Below are 17,839 nucleotides of genomic sequence, written 5' to 3'. Positions count from 1 at the left end.
GGGAAGAAAGAGGGAAGAGAGGGAAGAAAGAGGGAAAGAGGGGAAGAAAGAGGGAAGAGAGGAAGAAAGAGGGAAGAGAGGGAAGAAAGAGGGAAGAGAGGGAAGAAAGAGGGAAGAGAGGGAAGAAAGAGGGAAGAAAGAGGGAAGAGAGGGAAGAAAGAGGGAAGAGAGGGAAGAAAGAGGGAAGAGAGGGAAGAAAGAGGGAAGAAAGAGGGAAGAAAGAGGGAAGAAAGAGGGAAGAAAGAGGGAAGAAGAGGGAAGAAAGAGGGAAGAAAGAGGGAAGAAAGAGGGAAGAAAGAGGGAAGAGAGGAGAGGGAAGAAAGAGGGAAGGGAGGAGAGGGAAGAAAGAGGGAAGGGAGGAGAGGGAAGAAAAGGGAAAGGGAGGAGAGGGAAGAAAAGGGAAAGGGAGGAGAGGGAAGAAAAGGGAAAGGGAGGAGAGGGAAGAAAAGGGAAAAGGGAGGAGAGGGAAGAAAAGGGAAAAGGGAGGAGAGGGAAGAAAAGGGAAAAGGGAGGAGAGGGAAGAAAAGGGAAAGGGAGGAGAGGGAAGAAAAGGGAAAGGGAGGAGAGGGAAGAAAAGGGAAAGGGAGGAGAGGGAAGAAAAGGAAAGGGAGGAGAGGGAAGAAAAGGGAAAGGGAGGAGAGGGAAGAAAAAGGAAAGGGAGGAGAGGGAAGAAAAGGGGAAAGGGAGGAGAGGGAAGAAAAAGGGAAAGGGAGGAGAGGGAAGAAAAGGAAAGGGAGGAGAGGGAAGAAAAGGAAAGGGGAGAAAAAGAATAAAAATTGGTGGGGGAGGGGGATGATAAGGGAAATAAAGGGGTGATGGAAGAGATTAAGGGGGAGGGGGTATCAGCACATATACACGGATCTGTATTGGAGAAGTAGACGTGGCTTGTGCTGCACACATAACATCCAATTACAGATAATTTGATTACCACCAATCTGCTCATTTCCTGCATCAATCCCAATCTACTGATATATGGCCCAGAATCCTCTGCACGGGGATATAAGATAAGCAGACAAGTAGGATGAGATACTTGCACAGAGATATATTACACAGATAGGACACCCCCCCCCCCCCCCCCCCCCCACCACCACCACTTATCAACCTTCCCACCCAGGGGAACTCTAATAAAATCTCCCCATCTTAAGTGAACACTACAAATGATTTGTTGGGAGATTGGGGGGGGGGGGGGGATCCCCTTCCTTTATAGACCGCTAGAGACTCAGAGAAGCAGCGATGACATCACTGTGTATAAAAGAAGGTCTGTAATGAAAACAGAAAGACTTTATATTAAAAAAAAAAGTCATTATATTGATGGGGGCAATGCGTGGGGGGGGGGGGGGGGGGCACCTGAACCAAGAAGTCTTTTGGGAAAGTTACAATGTAACAAAATTTACAGAGATCTTCTGTAACACATCTAAACAACGATGGAGTTAAAGATCTGAGGAACGCTCCCCGGAGTTCCGCGCTTTTTCCTCATCGCCCGGGACATTTCCCAGGACCTCCTTCCCCCAATCTACGTCACCCAGCGAGGCCGCAGAGCGCCCACCGACAGGCGGACTGACACAGGCCCCGCCCCCTCACCCAACCACTCCGCCGGCGGCTTCTAAAAAAAGCCCAAAGTGTCCCCGACTAATCCATCATAAAATAAATAAACCTGAGAGGCAGCAGCTTATACAAACTTGTATTTCATCCGCCGCGTAATACAGGCCAGACGAGAGACCTTTTTTTTTTTTCTTCTTCTTCTTCTTCTTGTGGTAAAGTTGTTAAAGCGGGCCCCTCGCTTTTTTTTTTTTTTACCTTTAAAGCAAAGATTAGAATATATATTATAATTTATTTTTTGAAGAAGAAGATTAGTTAAAACCCCTCAAAACTCAGCTTGTGAAAGCAGAGACCATGGAGAATAAAAATGGTGGTAGCTCTATATTTTTTTTTTACCTTACCTTTTTGTGATATTGTGTGACATGAAAAAAAATAAACACAAATTTTTCCATCATACAAATACAATTACTTAAAATATAAAAAATAAATAATAATATTATCAAAAAGAAGTTGCACCAAGTTAATAGATACCAAACATGTCAGTTTGTTCCATCATGGAGGCTCAGCATCGCATGTGGGCGTTACCTACACAAATGTAACGTGCCTAGGAACGCCCACTCCTCCAGACTGACACCCCCCCATCAAGGCATTGTGATATTTTCATAACTCCTCCCACTGCTTGCATCGAGGCTGAAGGGCCCAGAAGAAGAGTACTGAGGCCGGCCGGAGAGAGGAGTACTGAGGCCGGCCGGAGAGAGGAGTACTGAGGCCGGCGGAGAGAGGAGTACTGAGGCCGGCCGGAGAGAGGAGTACTGAGGCCGGCCGGAGAGAGGAGTACTGAGGCCGGCCGGAGAGAGGAGTACTGAGGCCGGCCGGAGAGAGGAGTACTGAGGCCGGCCGGAGAGAGGAGTACTGAGGCCGGCCGGAGAGAGGAGTACTGAGGCCGGCCGGAGAGAGGAGTACTGAGGCCGGCCGGAGAGAGGAGTACTGAGGCCGGCCGGAGAGAGGAGTACTGAGGCCGGCCGGAGAGAGGAGTACTGAGGCCGGCCGGAGAGAGGAGTACTGAGGCCGGCCGGAGAGAGGAGTACTGAGGCCGGCCGGAGAGAGGAGTACTGAGGCCGGCCGGAGAGAGGAGTACTGAGGCCGGCCGGAGAGAGGAGTACTGAGGCCGGCCGGAGAGAGGAGTACTGAGGCCGGCCGGAGAGAGGAGTACTGAGGCCGGCCGGAGAGAGGAGTACTGAGGCCGGGTTGCTGTGATGTTTTCAGGAAGCCATGTACAGCATCGTCCACCAGCCATGATTTGCCTGCTCCACATAGAGAAGCACAGAGACCCAGGAATGACATCACTGGATCGAAGATAAAGTGTTTAACCACTTCAGCCCCAGAAGGTTTTACCCCCTTAATGACCAGGCTATTTTTTGCTATATGGCAATGAGTTACTCTGACAATTGCTGTGTGACGCTGTACCCAAAACAAAATTGATTTTTTTCCCCACAAATAGAACTTTCTTTTGCTGGTATTTGAGCACCACTGGTTTTTAGCTTTTTGCGCTACAAAAAAAAAAAAAAATACAAAAACTATTTATTTTTTCCAAAAAAACAAAACAAAACAAAAAAAAAAAACACAACAATATTCTTTCTGCTATAAAAATATGTAAAAAAAAAAAAAAAAAAAAAAAAAAATTAATTATCAGATTCCATCATAAATTTAGTCCAGTATGTATTCTGCTACATATTTTTGGTCAAAAAAAAAAGATCCCAATTATCGTATAATGATTGGTTTGCACAAAAGTTATACCGTCTATACACCATCAGATATTTTTATGGTATTCTATTCAATTATTTTTTTTTTTTTTTTTTTTTTTACTAGTAATGGCGGTGATCAGCGATTTTTTGCGGGACTGCAACATTGCGGCGGACAAATCGGACACCAACTGACACTTTTTGGGGTCCAGCGACACCAATGCATTGATCAGTGCCCCCAACCAAATATTGAGTGCATACTATACTGTACATCAGGGGGTCTCAAACTGGCGCCTCTCCAGCTGCAGCAAAACTACAAGTCCCAGGAGGCATTGCAAGGCTGACAGTTGGAAGCATGACTCCTATAGGCAGAGGCAGGATGGGACTTGTAGTTTCGCAACAGTTGGAGGGTTTTGTGACCCCCTGTGCTGTACATGGACAGACTAAGTCCACATTTCTGTATTAAAATGACAGACGTTCTTGGCTCCGTCTTCCACGTTTCCTGTTATGTGACCGGTAGGAAGACGGCCCATTTCTAATATTTATTGTAATTGAAAATGACCGGCCTGCTCCGGCTCCATACAGCAGTGCATGATGGGAAGAGAGGAGTGCAGGACCTCGCTGTGCCGGGGACGTGATTCATCCGCCCGTCTACACCCACTGATAATCACCTGGTGAGTAAATATAGCAGCAGATAATAAAATCTGCAAATGAGCAACAGGGACAGTTATTGAGCAATTGTATCCAGATATCTCCATGGCTCTGGATTCAATGGGCACAGCGGGTGTACAGACCCGGGAACTCAGCACAGGGATGGTGGGAACCCCTCATAATGGGCACAGCGGGTGTACAGACCCGGGAACTCAGTACAGGGATGGTGGGAACCCCTCATAATGGGCACAGCGGGTGTACAGACCCGGGGAACTCAGCACTGGGATGGTGGGAACCCCTCATAATGGGCACAGCGGGTGTACAGACCTGGGAACTCGGTACGGGGATGGTCGGAACCCCTCCTAACGGGCACAGCGGGTGTACAGAGCCGGGAACTCAGCAGAGGGATGGTGGGAACCCCTCATAATGGGCACAGCGAGTGCAAAAAAAAAATAAAAAAATAAAAAACCTGCAAAGGCGATCAAATGCCACCAAATGAAAGCTCTATTTGTGTGTGGGGGGGGGGGGGGGGGGACGTACATTTTATTTGGGTACAGCGTGGCACGACCGTGCAATTGTCAGTTAAAGCGACGCAGCGCCGTATCGCACAAAATGGCCTGGGCATGAAGAGGGTAAATCCTTCCGGGGCTGAGGTGGTTAAGCATTTTCTAATGCACAAAAAAAAAAAAAAAATGTTGGCTTTACATTGATAACTTTTTAGTGTCCATCAGAAACCAATATAAACCAGTATATATTACAGAGACAGGAGCGGTTCAATGATATACGACATTCTGCGGAGAGCGCGGCCTGCGCTTCCTTATCTGGGATCAGTGGACTGTCTCTGTATATTTAACTCTCTCCCAGAAATCTGATTTTTAAAAGCAGAACTTGCTCTTTACATCCTAGGGCAGTGATGGCGAACCTTGGCACCCCAGATGTTTTGGAAATGTAGTTCCAAAACATCTGGGGTCCCAAGGTTAGTCATCATTATCCTAGGGAATAAAATGGCGAGCCTTGCAATTTTTTTTTTTATGTCGCACAGTATTTGGGCAGCGGTTTTGCAAAAGCTAATTTAAAAAAAAAAAAAAAAAAACTAACCACTTCGGCCCCGGAAGATTTTACCCCCTTCCGGACCAGAGCACTTTTTGCGATTCAGCACTGCGTAGCTTTAACTGACAATTGCGCGGTCGCGCTTTGCTGTACCCAAACAAAATTGACTTTTTCCCCCCCACAAATAGAGCTTTCTTTTGGTGGTATTTCGTCGCCTCTGCGGTTTTTACTTTTTGCGCTATAAACAAAAAAAAGAGCGACGGTTTTGGGAAAAAAAAAAACCCCAAAAAAACGAATTTTTTTACTTTTTGCTATAATAAATATCCCCTAGAGCTGCACAATTAATCGTCAAGCGTTGTTATTGCAATCTTGCCTAAAGAGTTTCTTAATTCTTTCTATGCAAAGAATTCTCTCTGCTTTTCTGTCAAAAGTAAAAAAAAAAAAAAAAAAAAAAAAAAAAAAAAAACCACAGGCAGTCTGCCAAGAATCAAAACATTCTTTATCAGTTGAACTTAAGTATAAACATTGTAACAATTTGTCAATGGAATAGACTTTGTGTGTAAGTGAAAAAAGTTTAACCACTTAAACACTAAACCTTTTTCTGACATTTGTTGGTTTCAAGTTAAAATGATTTTTTTTTTTTTTATCCTAGAAAATTTTTAAGAACCCCCCCCCCCCCCAAAAAAAAAAATTATATATATATATATATATATATATATTTTTTTTTTTTTTTTTTTGGGGGGGGGGGGGGGGTTCTTAAAAAAAAAATTCTAGGATAAAAAAAAAAAAAAAAAAAAAAAAAATCATTTTAACTTGAAACCAACAAATGTCAGAAAAAGGTTTAGTGTTTAAGTGGTTAAACTATATATATATATATATATATATATATAATATATATATATATATATATATATATATATATAAGGGCCGTTACTGATCAAAAATTGTGTGTTCGATTAATCGATTTTTTTTTTAATCGATTAATCGACTAATTTCGATTACTTATAATGCACATACAGATCCAACTACTTTTAGCTGATCTCCTTGCATTGCAACTCTACACAAGTCAGTGGTAAATGTGGTATACACTATATACAATCACCCGACACTAGTTAGTTTCCACAATCCATGACTTAACTTCACAGTTCACACAAATACGTTTTAAATTCAAACTGTAGCACTGACGTAAGTAATTCTCTCTTTTTTTCCTACAGTAGCGTGACAATCCCTCCACCTCCGGTCTAACTAATCCCTCTCACCTTATGGCATGGACCCCTGTGCAAACAGGTGGTCATGCATGCGGGTATCAAAAGGGTTAACACGGACCATAAACTTCTCTCACAATCTCAGGTCGTGGGTAGAAAGAAAAGAATAAGATTTAAATTTTTGTGTTCAAACACAAACTACACACATAAAGATGATAAAAACACGGCATGTAAAGCCGACAATCGTGTTAGTTCCGTAGGGCAGCAGCGGGGGGCGTCATGCGTAGCTCCTCCCCCGTAAACGTTACGTTCAATCAGAAACTTTGTCACCGGACTCCTCCCCCTTCCCTTCGTTAGCAGACAGAGGGACTTGGGGGAAGGGGGGAGGAGTCCGGTGATGTCACCGGATCTCTGGCGGAACTCCCTGAAGACCCGGGAAGTCGGCGGAGAGGTGAGTACCGGTCGAAAGAATTTCGAACGATCAAAAAAAAATTGTTTTCTTATTTATTTTACACCGTTCATTTTTTTTTTTTGATCACTTTTAATTGTCCTATTACAAGGAAACAATAGATGGAAACAAGGATGACAGGTCCGCTTTATGGAAAGATCTCAAAAAGACCCCAAATCTCTCCTCTACCTTTAAAAGAGAAATAGATATACATTAGAGCTGCACGATTCTGGCCAAAATGAGAATCACGATTTATTTATTTTTGCTTAGAATAAAGATCACGATTCTCGCGATGTAAAATCTTTCACATTATACAAACAAAAAATGGGCTAACTTTACTGGTTAGTTTTTTTGCTTTTTTTTTTTTTTTTAATTCATTCATCAAGTAATTCTTTCCAAAAAAAATAATAATAATTTGCATTTGAAAGACCGCTGCGCAATTACTTAGAACCCCCAAACATAATAAAAAATAAAAAAAAAATTATATAATCCCTCGGCACCGCCATTCTATCTAAGAGAAACAGGCAGTGGAGCCTTGCGGCTTCACTGCCCGTTTCCTACTGCGCATGTGCGAATCACGCAGTGCTTTGTGAATGGGACCCGCTGTGTTCTGGGACACACACAGTTCCCAGAACACAGCGCGACCCATTACCCAGAAGACGCTGCACGGAGGAGAGAAGAAAAAAGATCTCCGCGGAGGAGGAAGAGGCAGATTAGGATGATGTGCCTAGCAACAGGCATTTCTGGCAAGTAAAAAAAAAAAAAAAAAAAAATTCTTTTTTTTTTTTTTTTATGATTTTTTTCTAATTTTTAATGTATTTTTTTTTTCAGGGTGGCCCTCCACTTATTTTGATTCTTGACAGACTGCCTAGTTTTTTTTCTCTCTTCCTTCCTTTTGAGGGCTTCAGAAGAGCAGAGAGAATTCTTTGCATAGAAAGAATCGGGAAACACTTTAGTCAAGATCGGCAATAACGATTCTTGACGATTAATTGTGCAGCTCTAAAATATATATATATATATATATATATATATATATTCTCTCATTTTTTTTTATATATCTATGAAAGAGAGAGAGAAATTTTTATATATATATATATATATATATATATATATATATATATATATATATATATATATATATATATATATATATATATATATAAAAACGTGAGTGATTATAATAAATATATATAATTATACACACCGCTGGACCGGAAGTGACGCCATGACGTCGCTCCGGTCCTCCAAGGCCATAGGCAATGAAAGAACAAACACAGTCCCGGGGTTATGGTTGATATCTTCAGCCATAATCCCGGTAAAGCACTTGCAAGCTGCAATGTATAAACACGTTTTGCGGTCGATACGTAATAAAAATTCCTACCTGAACTTCAGCTTTACCTAAACAGTCTCCTCAATGCTGGAGAGAAGGAAAGTCCAGAAAGGACAACTCTTTATGGAAAGGTCCTTCTTCAGTAGGCAGCCGCAGTCCAGCCCCGAGAACCGGGTGCTCAGGTCCCATATCACAGCCCTTCCTCTATACCCACCCCCAGTGCAAACACCGGCCGGCACAATCCCTGACATGGAACGTCACTGGAGGAAGGAACTGAAGTATAGAGAAAAAGACACTATAAAAAAGGTAAATCATACACAGCGAGAGACAATCACCACGAGGCAAATACCAGGAGGAACGACCAGTTCTCTCTCTGTATGATAGAGGAAGAGACGGCACCAGAAAATCGGCATTTTTTCACATAAAAAAAAAAAAAAGAAGAAGGACAGGTGTGATCTACAAGCCAGCAAAATCAACACTGAAAAAAATAAATAAATAAAAATAATAATTATATAAATAAAAAAACAACCACAAAACAAAAACAAATAAAAAAGAAATGAGAACCACAAAACAAAAAATAAATAAATAAAAAAAAAAAAAAAAAAAACTACAACCCCCCCCCCCCCCCCAAGCACTACAAATCACTGTTGCACGATCTTAAAACATCTAGTCATTTGTAAAAAAAACAAACAAAATGAAAAATATAGTTTTTATTCCCTGGTCAATTCACATCTGTAAGTTACCATATGATGAACATCTACTGTGTAAATTCTGCAACTAGATCAGGACTTGTATACTTTTTCGTTGTTTTTGTATATTGCATAGGTTTGATCAACCTGATATCCCCTGAGGAAGACTATCTTTAATGGAAACGCGTTGGGTAGCATCTGTGGTTAGCTACATTTTCATATGTACAATGCATTTTGTGGCCACCCCCCCCCTCCCCCCCAGTTGGGCAATAATTAGACCATCATGTATAGATCAGACATCTTTGTTGCACGGATGCAATTTTAACCTTGCTTATAAAGTCTTTATTAATTATATTTCTAAAAAAATAAAATAAAAAAACCTCCAAAAAAATAAATAAAAAAAAACCCCCAAAAAACAAAAAAAACTTTTTTTAACTTTTCGCTGCCATAAAGTCAAATGGGAGATACAGTGCCTTGAAAAAGTATTCATACCCCTTGAAATTCCCCCACATGTCATGTTACAACCAAAAACAAATGTATTTTATTGGGATTTTATGTGATGGACCAACACAAAGTGTCACATAATTGTGAAGTGGAAGGAAAATGATAAATAATACAAATAAATATGTGAAAAGTGTGGGGGGAGGGGCATTTGTATGGCGCCCCCCGGAGTCAATACTTTGTAGAACCCCCTTTTCTCTACAAGTCTTTTTGGGGGTGTCTCTACCAGCTTTGCACATCTAGAGAGGACATTTCTGCCCATCCTTCTTCTTCTTTGTAAAATATCTCAAGCTCTGTCAGATTGGATGGAGAGCGTCTGTGATCAGCAATTTTCAAGTCTTGCCACAGATTCTCAATGGGATTTAGGTCTGGACTGTGACTGGGCCATTCTAACACATGGATATGCTTTGATGTAAACCATTCCATTGTAGCTCTGGCTGGATGTTTCGGGTCGTTGTCCTGCTGGAAGGTGAACCTCCGCCCCGGTCTCATGTCTTTTGTAAACTCTAACAGGTTTTCTTCTAAGATTGTCCTGTATTTGTCTCCATCCATCTTCCCATCAACTCTGACCAGCTTCCCTGTCCCTGCTGAAGAAAAGCATCCCCACCACATGATGCTGCCACCACCGCCATGTCTCACGGTGGGGGATGGTGTGTTCAGGGGGATGGGCAGTGTTAGTTTCCCCCACACATAGCGTTTTGCCACTTTGTGTTGGTCTATCACATTAAATCCCAATAAAATACATTTAAGTTTTTTGGTTGTAACAAAATGTGGAAAATTTCAAGGGGTATGAATACTTTTTCAAGGCGCTGTACCTCTGTTGTATTTAGGCTGAAGCAGCCTCTGACTCACGAGATACTCAACCCAATACCATTAATGTTTACATGTGTGTGTAAAGTCAGGTGTCACAATACTTTTGGTAATATAATGTGAAATAGAGATAGATAGATATAGAGATAGATAGATAGATAGATAGATAGATAGATAGATAGATAGATAGATAGATAGATAGATAGATAGATATAGAGATAGATAGATATAGAGATAGATATAGAGATAGATAGATAGATAGATAGATAGATAGATAGATAGATAGATAGATAGATAGATAGATAGATAGATCTATCTATATATCTATCTCTCTACCAATAATAAAAGGAGGCCGGTTATTTTTGTAATGCCGGGAGATGGAATTTGCCGGGAGATGGAATTTGCCGGGAGATGGAATTCCCCGGTAAGGCAGAACGGTGGCAGAGCGAAAGGAGGAGAATTAGTCCGATTGGTTCCCCTCCATCGTGATTTCATATCCTAAAGTACGAGGTACCTTTTTTTTTTTTACTTAAACATTATATAAGTTCCCCACCCCCTCCTATTTTAAACCCCAGACGTCTGCTTCAGCTCATACCCCTCCCCCCAAATGACCCCCCCCCCCACCGCAACCGGCACCATTTACATCTGTTTTGAACAAGATGTGTGCCGTGGGACTACAAGTGCCACCAAAATGAAAGCCAAGATATGGAAGGGGCGCACACAGGGGCACTGATGGCAGAGGCAGGAAGTGGGGCGCACACACAGGGGGACTATGGCAGAGGCAGGAAGCGGGGCACGCACACACAGGGGGACTATGGCAGAGGCAGGAAGCGGGGCACGCACACACAGGGGGACTATGGCAGAGGCAGGAAGCGGGGCGCGCACACACAGGGGGACTATGGCAGAGGCAGGAAGCGGGGCGCGCACACACAGGGGGACTATGGCAGAGGCAGGAAGCGGGGCACGCACACACAGGGGGCCTATGGCAGAGGCAGGAAGCGGGGCGCGCACACACAGGGGGCCTACGGCAGAGGCAGGAAGTGGGGCGCACACAGGGGGCCTACGGCAGAGGCAGGAAGTGGGGCGCACACACGGGGCCTACGGCAGAGGCAGGAAGTGGGGCGCACACAGGGGGCCTACGGCAGAGGCAGGAAGTGGGGCGCACACACAGGGGGCCTACGGCAGAGGCAGGAAGTGGGGCGCACACACAGGGGGACTACGGCAGAGGCAGGAAGTGGGGCGCACACACAGGGGGCCTACGGCAGAGGCAGGAAGTGGGGCGCACACGCAGGGGGCCTATGGCAGAGGCAGGAAGTGGGGCGCACACGCAGGGGGCCTATGGCAGAGGCAGGAAGTGGGGCGCACACGCAGGGGGCCTATGGCAGAGGCAGGAAGTGGGGCGCACACGCAGGGGGCCTATGGCAGAGGCAGGAAGTGGGGCGCACACGCAGGGGGCCTATGGCAGAGGCAGGAAGTGGGGCGCACACGCAGGGGGCCTATGGCAGAGGCAGGAAGTGGGGCGCACACGCAGGGGGCCTATGGCAGAGGCAGGAAGTGGGGCGCACACGCAGGGGGCCTATGGCAGAGGCAGGAAGTGGGGCGCACACGCAGGGGGCCTATGGCAGAGGCAGGAAGTGGGGCGCACACGCAGGGGGCCTATGGCAGAGGCAGGAAGTGGGGCGCACACACGGGGCCTATGGCAGAGGCAGGAAGTGGGGCGCACACACGGGGCCTATGGCAGAGGCCGGAAGTGGGGCGCACACACAGGGGGCCTATGGCAGAGGCCGGAAGTGGGGCGCACACGCAGGGGGCCTATGGCAGAGGCAGGAAGTGGGGCGCACACGCAGGGGGCCTATGGCAGAGGCAGGAAGTGGGGCGCACACGCAGGGGGCCTATGGCAGAGGCAGGAAGTGGGGCGCACACACAGGGGGCCTATGGCAGAGGCAGGAAGTGGGGCGCACACACAGGGGGCCTATGGCAGAGGCAGGAAGTGGGGCGCACACACAGGGGGCCTATGGCAGAGGCAGGAAGTGGGGCGCACACACAGGGGGCCTATGGCAGAGGCAGGAAGTGGGGCGCACACACAGGGGGCCTATGGCAGAGGCAGGAAGTGGGGCGCACACACAGGGGGCCTATGGCAGAGGCAGGAAGTGGGGCGCACACACAGGGGGCCTATGGCAGAGGCAGGAAGTGGGGCGCACACACAGGGGGCCTATGGCAGAGGCAGGAAGTGGGGCGCACACACAGGGGGCCTATGGCAGAGGCAGGAAGTGGGGCGCACACACAGGGGGCCTATGGCAGAGGCAGGAAGTGGGGCGCACACACAGGGGGCCTATGGCAGAGGCAGGAAGTGGGGCGCACACACAGGGGGCCTATGGCAGAGGCAGGAAGTGGGGCGCACACACAGGGGGCCTATGGCAGAGGCAGGAAGTGGGGCGCACACACAGGGGGCCTATGGCAGAGGCAGGAAGTGGGGCGCACACACAGGGGGCCTATGGCAGAGGCAGGAAGTGGGGCGCACACACAGGGGGCCTATGGCAGAGGCAGGAAGTGGGGCGCACACACAGGGGGCCTATGGCAGAGGCAGGAAGTGGGGCGCACACGCAGGGGGCCTATGGCAGAGGCAGGAAGTGGGGCGCACACGCAGGGGGCCTATGGCAGAGGCAGGAAGTGGGGCGCACACGCAGGGGGCCTATGGCAGAGGCAGGAAGTGGGGCGCACACGCAGGGGGCCTATGGCAGAGGCAGGAAGTGGGGCGCACACGCAGGGGGCCTATGGCAGAGGCAGGAAGTGGGGCGCACACGCAGGGGGCCTATGGCAGAGGCAGGAAGTGGGGCGCACACACAGGGGGCCTATGGCAGAGGCAGGAAGTGGGGCGCACACACAGGGGGCCTATGGCAGAGGCAGGAAGTGGGGCGCACACACAGGGGGCCTATGGCAGAGGCAGGAAGCGGGGCGCACACACAGGGTGCGTATGGCAGAGGCAGGAAGCGGGGAGCACACACACAGGGGGCCTATGGCAGAGGCAGGAAGTGGGGCGCACACGCAGGGGGCCTATGGCAGAGGCAGGAAGTGGGGCGCACACGCAGGGGGCCTATGGCAGAGGCAGGAAGTGGGGCGCACACGCAGGGGGCCTATGGCAGAGGCAGGAAGTGGGGCGCACACGCAGGGGGCCTATGGCAGAGGCAGGAAGTGGGGCGCACACACAGGGGGCCTATGGCAGAGGCAGGAAGTGGGGCGCACACACAGGGGGCCTATGGCAGAGGCAGGAAGTGGGGCGCACACACAGGGGGCCTATGGCAGAGGCAGGAAGTGGGGCGCACACACAGGGGGCCTATGGCAGAGGCAGGAAGTGGGGCGCACACACAGGGGGTGTGTATGGCATTGGCAGGAAGCGGGGCGCACACACAGGGGGCGTATGGCAGAGGCAGGAAGCAGGGCGCACACACAGGGGGCGTATGGCAGAGGCAGGAAGCAGGGCGCACACACAGGGGGCGTATGGCAGAGGCAGGAAGCAGGGCGCACACACAGGGGGCGTATGGCAGAGGCAGGAAGCAGGGCGCACACACAGGGGGCGTATGGCAGAGGCAGGAAGCAGGGCGCACACACAGGGGGCGTATGGCAGAGGCAGGAAGCACTGTAATGTAAGACTGCACCAGGCTGTAGTTTTCTCAGGAATGTTCTGTGTGCCCGTACACCATGCTGACACTTATAGTGCCTTAATACAAAGTTCTCCCCAAGATGCCCATAAAGAGGACCTGTCCCCACCAATGTCCTCATCCACCTCCCCCCCCCCCCCCACATATGACCCTAGAGAGGGGAGCAAAGCCCCAACCAGCCCCACAGGAGGCGGCGGCCTCGGCTGAGAATGTCTACAATGTAACACAGAGAGAGAGAAGAAGATACAAGTCACATGACTCCACAGTATGGGGAGGAGCCGGGGCACCCCACTATCTACATACAGATGTCCCCCCTTACTATACAAGGGGGGTGATTACATACATAGGGGGGTATATATATATATGTGTATATATATATATATATATATATATATATATATAGGGGTGACTACATACACAGCGTATATATAAGGGTGAGTACATATACAGGGGTGGGTATGTGTGTGTATATATATATATATATATATATATATATATATATATATATATATATATATATATATATATATGGGGGTGACTGCATAAACAGGGTATATATATATAAGGGTGAGTACATATACAGGGGGGTGTGTGTGTATATATATATATATATATAGATAGATAGATAGATAGAGAGAGAGGGGGGGGGGGTATATACATACAGGGGGTATACACATGGAGGGGGGGTACATATAAGGTGGGGGGAAGGGAAGTCGGTGAATAGTTACCCCGGGGTCTCTCTCGGCCTCCAGATCTCGCCCTCTCCGGTGGGCCCCGCCCTCCTTCTCTCTGGGTAGCCCCGCCCTCTCTCTCTCTCTCTCTCTTCCTGCGGTCTGTACGGCTCCCCGGGAAGGACAATCCTCCTCAGCGCGCCACTTCAGACACACCCCCTTCACTGAGAACACGCCTCATTCGGCCTCGGAACACGCCCCTTTGTCTCGCCAGCTCAGTCCCATCATCACGGCGCACGCGCAGTGCCTGTTCTGTGTGGTCCGCCCGGAGGGTGTCCCTGTCCTTCCTGGCCCCGCCTCCTCCGGGGCTCCGTGTCCCGGAATGTGCAGCACGTGATGTGAAGTTAGTGAAGCTGTTATCAAAGCTTCCTCTGGCATCCAATCAGAAATCGTCTCTTAAAGGGGAAGTCCTCCCAAACAGCCGAGCCGCTTCTTTTCCTCGGTAGATCCTCCGGGTGACATCCGGGCCTCTCCTGTTCTCTGTCACATAGAACATCGGGCTCCACTCACTAAGAGATAAATATCGGCCAGAAGGTTCAATTCACAGAGAATTTACCGTCCAATAAGGAAGGCGGTATTTTTTCTATTTAGCGATAATTTGCTCTGCGGAGGGAGCCGGGAAGTCGTCCGCCGTGTCCTTAACAACGGATGACCCGTCAGCTGTCAGCGGGATTCCCCTCTGACCACTTATAGTAAAAGAATCAGACAATTAAAAAGTCCACACCGGAGCATGGAGCCCGCCTGGTCAGGATGGGGGGGAGGGGGGCAAGTGAATACACCCCTCCTGAACCATACCAGGCCACATACCCTCAACATGGGTGGGGGGGAGGGGGCTTTAATGGGGACGAGGGCCTCCTCCCGACAACCCAGGCCGGTGGTTGTGGGGGGTCCCCCAGATCCGGCCCCTCCCATGTGAATGAGTATGGGGTGCATTGTATGTCCTACCCATTCACCAAAATAAGAAAAACTCAGAGACAGTCACCCCAACTCCATCACCCCGATTCCTGCACCTCCATCACCCCAATTCCTACACCTCCATCACCCCGAGGCCTACACCTCCATCACCCCGATTCCTACACCTCCATCACCCCGACTCCATCACCACGATTCCTACACCTCCATCACCGATTCCTACACCTCCATCACCCCGATTCCTACACCTCAATCACCCCGACTCCATCACCCCGATTCCTACACCTCCATCACCCCGATTCCTACACCTCCATCACCCCGATTCCTACATCACCCCGATTCCTACACCTCCATCACCCCGATTCCTACACCTCAATCACCCCGACTCCATCACCCCGATTCCTACACCTCCATCACCCCGATTCCTACACCTCCATCACCCCGATTCCTACATCACCCCGATTCCTACACCTCCATCACCCCGATTCCTACACCTCCATCACCCCAATTCCTACACCTCAATCACCCCGACTCCATCACCCCGATTCCTACACCTCCATCACCGATTCCTACACCTCCATCACCCCGATTCCTACACCTCCATCACCCCGATTCCTACACCTCCATCACCCCGATGCCTACACCTCCATCACCCCGATTCCTACACCTCCATCACCCCGAGGCCTACACCTCCATCACCCCGATGCCTACACCTCCATCACCACGATTCCTACACCTCCATCACCCCGAGGCCTACACCTCCATCACCCCGATTCCTACACCTCCATCACCCCAATTCCTACACCTCCATCACCCCGACTCCATCACCCCGATTCCTACACCTCCATCACCCCAATTCCTACACCTCCATCACCCCAATTCCTACACCTCCATCACCCCAATGCCTACACCTCCATCACCACGATTCCTACACCTCCATCACCCCGATTCCTACACCTCCATCACCCCAATTCCTACACCTCCATCACCCCGATTCCTACACCTCCATCACCCCGATTCCTACACCTCCATCACCCCGATGCCTACACCTCCATCACCCCGATTCCTACACCTCCATCACCCCGATTCCTACACCTCCATCACCCCGAGGCCTACACCTCCATCACCCCGAGGCCTACACCTCCATCACCCCGATTCCTACACCTCCATCATCCCGACTCCATCACCACGATTCCTACACCTCCATCACCACGATTCCTACACCTCCATCACCCCGATGCCTACACCTCCATCACCACAATTCCTACACCTCCATCACCACGATTCCTACACCTCCATCACCACGATTCCTACACCTCCATCACCACGATTCCTACACCTCCATCACCACGATTCCTACACCTCCATCACCCCGATGCCTACACCTCCATCACCACGATTCCTACACCTCCATCACCCCGATGCCTACACCTCCATCACCACAATTCCTACACCTCCATCACCACGATTCCTACACCTCCATCACCACAATTCCTACACCTCCATCACCACGATTCCTACACCTCCATCACCACGATTCCTACACTTCCATCACCCCGATGCCTACACCTCCATCACCACGATTCCTACACCTCCATCACCCCGATTCCTACACCTCCATCACCCCGAGGCCTACACCTCCATCACCACGATTCCTACACCTCCATCACCCCGATGCCTACACCTCCATCACCACGATTCCTACACCTCCATCACCCCGATGCCTACACCTCCATCACCACGATTCCTACACCTCCATCACCACGATTCCTACACCTCCATCACCCCGAATTCCTACACCTCCATCACCCCGATTCCTACACCTCCATCACCCCAAATTCCTACACCTCCATCACCCCGATTCCTACACCTCCATTACCACGATTCCTACACCTCCATCACCCCAAGGCCAACACCCCGATTCCTACACCTCCATCACACCGACTCCATCACCACGATTCCTACACCTCCATCACCCTGATTCCTACACCTCCATCACCCCGATTCCTACACCTCCATCACCCCAAATTCCTACACCTCCATCACCCCGATGCCTGCACCTCCATCACCACGATTCCTACACCTCCATTACCACGATTCCTACACCTCCATCACCCCAAGGCCAACACCCCGATTCCTACACCTCCATCACCCCGACTCCATCACCACGATTCCTACACCTCCATCACCCCGCTTCCTACACCTCCATCACCCCGACTCCTACACCTCCATCACCCCAATTCCTACACCTCCATCACCCCAACGCCAACACCCCTGCCACCCCGACTCCAACACCTCTGTCACCCCAATTCAAACACCTCCAGTTCCAACACCTCCATCACCTTGACTTCAACACCTCTGTCACCCCGACTTCAACAATTCCAACACCTCTGTGACCCCGATTCAAACACCTCCAATTCCAACACCTCCATCAACCTGATTCCAACACCTCTGACACACCAACTCCAACATCTCCAGTTCCAACACCTCCAATTCCAACACTTCCGTCACCCCGACTCCAACACCTCCGTCACCCTGATTCCAACATCTCTGACACCTCCAATTCTAACAC

At 49.0% G+C, this 17,839-nt stretch overlaps 1 protein-coding gene across 3 annotated transcripts in view; it reads right to left on the bottom strand.

The window, feature by feature from the left end:
- Positions 1-14,520, bottom strand: part of RALB (RAS like proto-oncogene B) — a 58,597-nt gene extending 44,077 nt beyond the window's left edge. Inside the window, exon 1 of one of the 3 annotated variants that reach the window (XM_077449682.1) lies at positions 14,353-14,520. The gene's annotated coding sequence lies outside the window, so the exon portion shown is untranslated. Of the gene's footprint in view, positions 1-1,679; positions 1,782-14,352 lie in introns of those variants that run through there. The other 2 variants (XM_077449683.1, XM_077449686.1) reach the window with 2 other exon arrangements.
- Positions 14,521-17,839: the final 3,319 nt, after the last annotated feature.

Source organism: Lithobates pipiens, unplaced genomic scaffold (assembly GCF_037356315.1).
Source record: "Lithobates pipiens isolate NorthernLeopardFrog02 unplaced genomic scaffold, aLitPip1_a1.2 Scaffold_22, whole genome shotgun sequence".
NCBI classification, from domain to species: Eukaryota; Metazoa; Chordata; class Amphibia; order Anura; family Ranidae; genus Lithobates; species Lithobates pipiens.
The sequence above is the reverse complement of the archived record's forward strand: the minus strand, read 5'-3'. Positions and strand labels throughout refer to the sequence as shown.